We start from the raw sequence: 8271 nt of genomic DNA, 5'->3' as shown, positions 1-8271 counted from the left end.
TTTTTCATTTTGAAGTTTACTGCTATATATTTCAGTACATCGTTATTACTTTATTTTACAATGTTTAGATGCAAAATTCAGGTAATATTTAGTTATCAATATTCATCTAAATTAATAAAGATGAGGCGGCTATTGCTCTCCCTGCTTATTGGTGTTCATTCATGCTGATATTTCTCTTTCCTCGAATCCTCAGAGCCCCTGTGTGCATTGGGGAAAATACTCCTTCACTTTTTTGGCCTTATGTCCCATCAGTATGGGATCAGCCTTCCATGATGGTCATTTAAATCCCCTTGCTAGCCAGATGGGCAGAGGTTATGTTTATAATGTAAATTGTTCATGGGCAGGACTAGCTCAAACTAAAACCTGCACAAGAAAGGATTGGCAGCTATATTAAGGTATGATGGACATTGCAATTAGAAAAAAAATTTTAAATTTTCCTTTTAATTTTGGAGCCCTATCACACAAGTTTCATTGTGGCTGGAGCCGCTGCACTATACAACAGCTAACATTTAATTAATAGAGCAATAGGCCAATTATTTTGGTCCAACGTCTATACAAGATAATTAAGTTGAAAAATGGCTTCACTTTAATTGGCTTCTCAGTAAAAATTAAGTTAATTTTTTTTTTTTTTTTTGGTATTCCACAATAATTACACAGTCATTGAACCAGTGATTGAATGATCTTGTCTTAATCAGAAATAGAAATTTTGTAATGTGCCAGGCATTTTTTTTTCTATTAAAACATACATTTCATAGCATGAGTGTATAGTTTGAATAAGAAATTATACTAGTTTCCTTAGCTCCTTGTATGTGTTTTATCAAACCTGTCATTAATCTAGGACTGATCTAGACTTTCTTCTCCCGAAGCGGTATCGTTGCTCAATACAACATGATGATGATGATGCAAGAACATGGGAACTTTGTATAGTGTAGACGGGCAATAAGATGTAGGCCTACACCTAAAAGTACAAGATTTCAAGGCAGATTGTTTCTATTGTGTATAGTCCTTTCATGGTTCAGATGGTGTTGCAAACTTCAAGCACCTCTCGATCAATGCTCTGGAGACCGTTGGAGTTGTAAAATGGACTGATATTGAAACTTGCTGCTTTGAAAATAATGACAGTGTGATTTATTCAAGCAATTACATATCAAGGGCATGAACTGTTTATTAGTATAAAAGATTTTTCGCTATGATTTGTTTTTATGATAGTCTTTAAATGAATTTAAGTGCAATATTAAGCTTTTTGAAAAGAATTTTATAATACTTATATTATGATTAAGAGATCATTATGCTATCATAGATGACGTAATTCCAAAATGTCTTTTATTAATGAGTGGTAATGATTTGAGGACTTAATTTTACTTTGTTGTTTGTTATATTAATAATGCAACAAACTCTAAAAAGGTATGTTATAATAGCCAATCACATTATTACTCCCATTGTAAGCTATTTATATATTGACATATGTATTGTTGTTGATATATACTTGTAACTTTGTTTTATTGTATATTTTCTTCAACTCAAAATGCTCAAGTATCTTTGAAAATATTTTAAAAATGTTTATTTTGTAGTTATGGGGAATTATGTTAAATGAAAAAAAAAAAAAAAGTGGCACTCCTTGCATTTTTTGTATGCTACCTTTACATGAAAGTGACATTTTTGTCTGTAGGCAATTAATTCAATGAAAATTGATTTTTTTAAAATATACTGAAATTCTTTTAAAATAAAATTTCGTATTCATCTTGCCATAAATGACTGTTCCCATATTAACTTATTGCATATTGTGATATATGCATTTTCTCTTCGCATTAATTCCAACCTATGCCCATTTTACAACAACAGACCAAAGGATAACAGTCTCCAGGGCCATTCTCTATATTTCCCCAAAATTAAACTGTACAGTTCAGGTGATGTATATATCTCTCTCCGAGTGACCCACTGTATAAAGCAATGAAATGAAATAAAAAGAATCTTTTATTATCTTGTCTCTTTGCCGACAGTTATTATTAGTACATGTATTATCACATTGCATTATGAATTACAACCCAGGAAAGTCCTAGAGTTCAGGGGAACCCTAAATAATTGGGGAAAAAGAGAGAAAGGAGAAGCTCTCTATGCCTGGATTGAGTGCCCCACCCCAACCACAGGCGATACAGTGAAAAGATAGAAGAATGGGACTGATGCAGCTGCATGCATACACTCTAGTATGTAAAAGGCAACTCAGTTTCCCTTTGCAGAATTCCTTGGAAAAAATTGCATTCAAATACAATGTTTTCTGTGGTCCTTGATGTCCATAGGGCTGTTTATAATTGCATCTATCATTCACAGAGCTGCTCCTGCTTGCAAGTCCTCTCAAAGCATACCAGATACCAGTATTCTTTGGTACAAAAAGAATATGAAATATCTGAAATTACATTTGTTAGTGTGGTGTGCATAATCCTTGCCTAGCCCATCATTCTTAGACTATGGAACAGTGGAAACAGGCCCTGATGAGTTGATTACACAACTCGAGCATCTTAACCATCTGATTTGAGGATTGATTTCGCAATCTTCAGATCAGATGGTTAAGTGTGGATGTGGAAAATGATCTACAGGAAAATTATCTAAAAAAACATCGCATCTACAATGTATTTTGCCTGCAATGAAGCTCAAATAAGTTGACATTGTGGGCATTTACATTGTCAACTGCATCGAAGCTAGAGTGTTATTCAATTCTTATGATAGAAGGCAGTGCTCCAGTAGAAATTCATTGGCTTGTGGTGAAGGTGTACAATAATTGCATGCGTACCCATAGGTGGCAAACTGGTGGATGATCCTTATCCAGTTGTCTTGGCAGATACATCATAAAGGTCGTGGAGATGGGCTTATGTCTAGGAGCCACCCCGATACAAATATCATCAAGGTACATATGGTGATAACAGTTGATGTGACTAGGGAGCTGGATATTATTATTATTATTTATATGGTGCAAGGAAGCCTGAGGCTTTTTTTTTTTTTTATGAAAACCCCAAACACGAAAGGTATCAAAACCTATAGTACTTAGTACCGTGCATGGATTGAAGGAAAAGTATGGGGTAAGGGGGATGCTGGAAACTTTGCTCTAGAGACTAAACATGGGTTTCACCACTTCAAGTCTCCAATAAGCAAAGTGGTGGTATATGCTGCACCAGCCAAAAAAAAATTCCCGAGTTACCCTGAGAGAGAGAGAGAGAGAGAGAGAGAGAGAGAGAGAGAGAGAGAGAGAGTCAAAATTAGAAGGAAATCACCAAGAAAGAGAAGAATGACGATCCAAATATATATCAATGAACTGAAATGTTTGAAACAAAAGGATTGTGCAGTGACTATGTTTTAGATGTGGTTTAGACATTTTGAGCCAGAAGGCTAGCTATGTAGCACCACCCATCCATACACTCCAAGAAGTTGTTTAGTTCTTCCTTGAATTTATTCAAACCACCCATTTCCACAACAGATGGAAGTTTGTTCCAACAGTCAACCACCCACTGGTTGAAGGCAAACTTCCACACATTTATCCTGCAATCATCCATCCTCAACTTGAATTTATGCCCCTACATGTGTGTAGTCTTAGCAAGAGGAAGTATGCCATTAAAATTTAACTTACTCAATCCATTGAAGTGTTTAATCCTTAAACACTTCAATTACATCTCCCTGCAGTGCCTAGTTTTTGGAAGACTGAATTACACACACACACACACACACACAGCTGTAAAACTATGGCGCACGGTAACTAAAAGACTTATATGAGCTGGGATATATATAAATATAAAAAATTTTAAAAAAAATTGTATACAGATAGGAAATCAGCCAAAACTTCCATGGCATTTTTTTTTTTTTTTTTTTTGGAAAATAAAGTACCAATTACTAGGTAAAAAAATTGTAATTTTAATTTGAGTCATATTTATGTTTAGTATTACATGTATTTGTGATAAGTAAATAGTAAAATACAATAAAAAAAAAAGTTTCTAAGGATGATCTGCACAACTCTGGTTTCCACTGATAAAAAAAAAATAAGGATGCTGAAACATGACCCAGTGCAGGGTCATGTTTCAGCAGGTAGCAATAAAGGAGGTCAACTCAGGGAATAGCTTTGCTGCTGCTTAATGTAGATTTTAGAAAGGCTTTTGATACAATCATTAGCATTAGCAAAGCCACATGAGGCAAGAAAGCAAACTTATATAGCATCAGCCAAAAAAAAAAAAAAAAAAAAAAACTTCTAATTTCACCCATCCACTCGCTCCAAATGTTTGTCTAGTTCTGCCTTGAATTTATTTAAGTTATCAACTTCTACAACAACAGATGGAAGTTTGTTCCAGCAATCAACCACATGCTGGCTAAAGGCAAACTTCCGCACATCTATCCTACAACCGTCTTTCCTCAGTTTGAATCTATGCCCTCTCAGGCGATTATTCTGAGCAAGAGGAAGAATCCCATCAGCATTGAGCATGCTCAAACCATTCAAGGCTTTATACACCACAATCAGATCACCTCCCAGGTGCCTAGTTTCCAGACACTGTAATTTGCAAAACTTAAGCCTTTATTCATAAGAGCTTTGTCTTATACAAGCAGATAATCATCTACTTATCCCTTCTAGAAAAATTCCTCTATATCCTTCACCATGAGCTACTCTTGTAGACTGTCTGCACTGCTCAAAAAACTTCATATCTGCCTGCACAATTACTCCCAGGTCCTTTTCACTCTCTACCACTGTCAGTGTAGTACCACACAGTTGATACGTTACTCTGGGGTTACTGCTTCCCATATGCAGTACTATACATTTGTCAATGTTAAACTTCAGTTGCCACCTCTCAGCTCATCTGCTCAACTTTTCTAGATCCTGTTGCAGCAGCATACTGTCAATAGTATCATTAACAACCCTGCTGATCTCTGTATCATCTGAAAACTTGGACATTAAGCCTGATATACCATCATCAGTATCATTAATGAATACAGTAAACAACAATGGACCCAACTCTGAACCCTAGGGGATTCCACTAATAACATTAGTCCACGAAGAGCAGTGTTCATTGATTACCACTTTCTGTCTTCTCCCATTCAACCATCCCTTTATCCATAGCAGCAATTTGCCTCCAATGCCACACTGCTTCAACTTGTGCAGCAGTCTTCCATGTGCAACAGCATCAAAAGCCTTTCTAAGATCCAAATATATGATATCAAAATTATTCTTTGCATCCAGTTCCTTTGTGACTACATCATAGTATCCAATCAAATTTGTCAGGCAAGACTTCCCCTTAACAAAACCATGCTGTGTCTGAGCTATAACGGAAGTCTTGTCTAGATGATCCTGCAGTGCATCTTTAACAAGTGCTCCATTAATTTCCCTGCAACAGAAGTTAAACTAACAGGTCTGTAATTACCTGTGTCTTCCTTTGATCATCCTTTGTGGATTGGGGTCACATTTGCATATCTCCAATCCATGGGTACTTCTCCTGAATCCAAGGAAGCTCTCATAATTATGGTTAAAGGTTTCCTTACTTACTTTGCTACTATTCCATCCACCATAGGTGCCTTTCTTATGTTTATCTTCAATTTCTCCTCCCCTTTATTCTCAGTTATTACAAGATTATCTAGTTTACTGCCAGAGTTTAATACATCGCTGGCATTCCCCTCCCTGAATAACTCCTCGTGTGAATGTAGATGCAAAATATTCATTTAGGTTGTTAGCTGCCTGAGCAGAATCATCAACAGTTCAACCATCGATATCAAGTGGACCAATCTGATTCATCTCCTTCCTTCTAGAGTTTACATAAGTAAAGAACTCTTTGCTGTTTTTCTTTGCATCCTTTGCCAAAGATTTCTCGTAATCTGCCTCTGCCTGCCTAACCTCCTTTGTGACTTGGTTACAGACCAGCTTATATCTATCATAGGTTTCCATGTCACCCATTAATTTATATGTATCCCATGCATTTTTCTTCTCTGCCACGTGTGTAATTAGTTCATGTGACATCCATTTAGGCCTGAACCTTGAACAATATTTCTTAGTTGGTATGTAAAGCCTAGTAGCTTCCAAGATAAGTTCTTTGAATGCTTCCCATTTTGAATTTGCTGTTGGTAACATCATCAGTTGGTCCCACTGTATAGAATTTAAATACTGTGTCAGACCATCGTAGTCGCCTCTACGAAAGCAAAAACCCTTCCCTTTACCCCTGATGGTAGTTACCTCTTTGAGTAAATCCCACTTCAACACACTGTGATCACTGCCACCTAGTGGTTCATTTATCTGCAGATTCTTAATGCATGAAGAATCACTACTGATAACCAGATCAAGAGTATTACTCCCTCTAGTTGCCTTCCGAACATGCTGCTCTAGAAAATAATCATCCAATAAATCAACAAAAGCCTTGCTAGTGTGTGAGTGACCAACCCACAAATTAAAATCCTCCATTATAAAACACTCTGATTTACTAGCCCACTCTATTTAGCTGCACAATTTCTCATTATACTCATCAGCTTCATTAGGCCTATAACACACACCTACTCTCATTTTTCCATTCCCAATGCTTATGTCCCACCAAACAGACTCAACATCACCAACATCAATTGGATGCGCTTCCTTAGATTTTGTGTTTCTTAACTAACTGCATAATCCCTCCTCCCTTTCTGTCCTGTCTATCCCCTCTGTACACATTGTACTCCCCAAATTCCAATTCTGCACTGCTTATGTGCAGAATTGGACTTTGGGAAGTACAATGCATGCATTCACATTTCCTCATCACCTCATCATATGCATGCACTTACATTTCCTCTGTTATTCCATCTTTTTCCACCACTGTATCATTGCTAGGTTCAAATTTGTAATTTTTGCATGCAATATCAAAATTCTGGTAAGTAATCCAACAATTAAACCATCTTGCAGTTTATTCCTTCTCTAGTTATCCTGAGGATGGTGTTATCTTTACTGTTGTCCATCAGCCACTTTGCAATGTAACTTCTGCATCACAGTTTATTACATACACTGAATGCACCACTTTAGTAGATCCACGTACCTAACAGTGAGTAGGTCCACCATTTAGCACTCAATTTATTAACTATACTCTTGGCATTGGTGTACATGCAAGTATACATGCACCTGTTTCTACTCTTAGTTACCCTAACACAGTCCATGCATTTACTTGTTTGACTATGACTCCCAGCAGTCCTGGAAATCCCCATTGCCTTGCTTTCCAGGCTGCTGCTCAATTGAATTTGAATAGAAACAGTGCAAGAATCACTTTCACCTCTTCCAGCGAATACTGTTTATCTATTAGTCCATGTATCCCCCAAGCTAGCAGTTTTCCGACCCACCTAACTCTGCCTCGATAGCATCAGCAAATACTCTTGCACCCTTTCTATTTATGTGTATGTCATCCCTGTAGAAGCAGTCTCTCCTGTTAACAAGCACAGAGCAGGCTGAGAAAAATTCTACCCCTTGAGCCTTGCCCAGTCTGTCCAGGGCTGAACTGATTGGCATGGCTCTCATATAATCCCTCCTATTGTGTCTGGGCAGAATTGCAGACACTTTCAAATTCAACCCTTTTTTCAAGGCAACTCAACTGCCTTGCCTGCCTACATGGTAGCTACGTCGCTAGTGTACAACAATATCACCCTTTGTGCCCTTAAAAGATGATATCTGCTCTACAACATCAACCTTTTGCCCCTGGCAGACATACCTTGGTCAATCCACATAAACAGGTGAATATTTAGGCATGTGTGGTGTTTAGGATAGTTAACACATTGATGATTAAATGATGTTTAATTGGTAGTTAGCCCATTGATGATTAAATGATGTTTAACTGGTAGTCATCAAAGACAGCCAGCTCTGATGCACGTAGATCATCCATTCAGGTTTCTGCACATAGCAACTTTCAGTAACCATTAGTCATATACATTCAGTGATCACCAAATTAAGACCACCTCATCTGTAATGGACTGTGCCACGTAGCTCACAGTATAAAAGCCAAACAGCTTCGTACATTACAGCAGTGGTAATTGCATCTGGTCATGCAAGTTAAATTGATAATTTTTTTTTTTTTTTTATGTAAACCCCAAACAAGAGAGGTATTAGAACCTATAATACTTAGTACCGTGCTTAGGTGGGAGGTTGAGAAGACGAAAGATGTTCACATTGGACTTGAACTTCTGTAGACTATAATTTTCGGGAAATACGTATGAAGGAAGATTGTTCCAGAAAACGGCAGTTGAATGAATAAATGAGGAAAATGAAAAGTTGGGTTTGAAGTTGGACAGTAAATGGAT

Source organism: Mastigoproctus giganteus, chromosome 6 (assembly GCF_048544385.1).
Source record: "Mastigoproctus giganteus isolate SK-2022 chromosome 6, ASM4854438v1, whole genome shotgun sequence".
NCBI classification, from domain to species: Eukaryota; Metazoa; Arthropoda; class Arachnida; order Uropygi; family Thelyphonidae; genus Mastigoproctus; species Mastigoproctus giganteus.
This window is presented reverse-complemented; position numbering follows the sequence as displayed.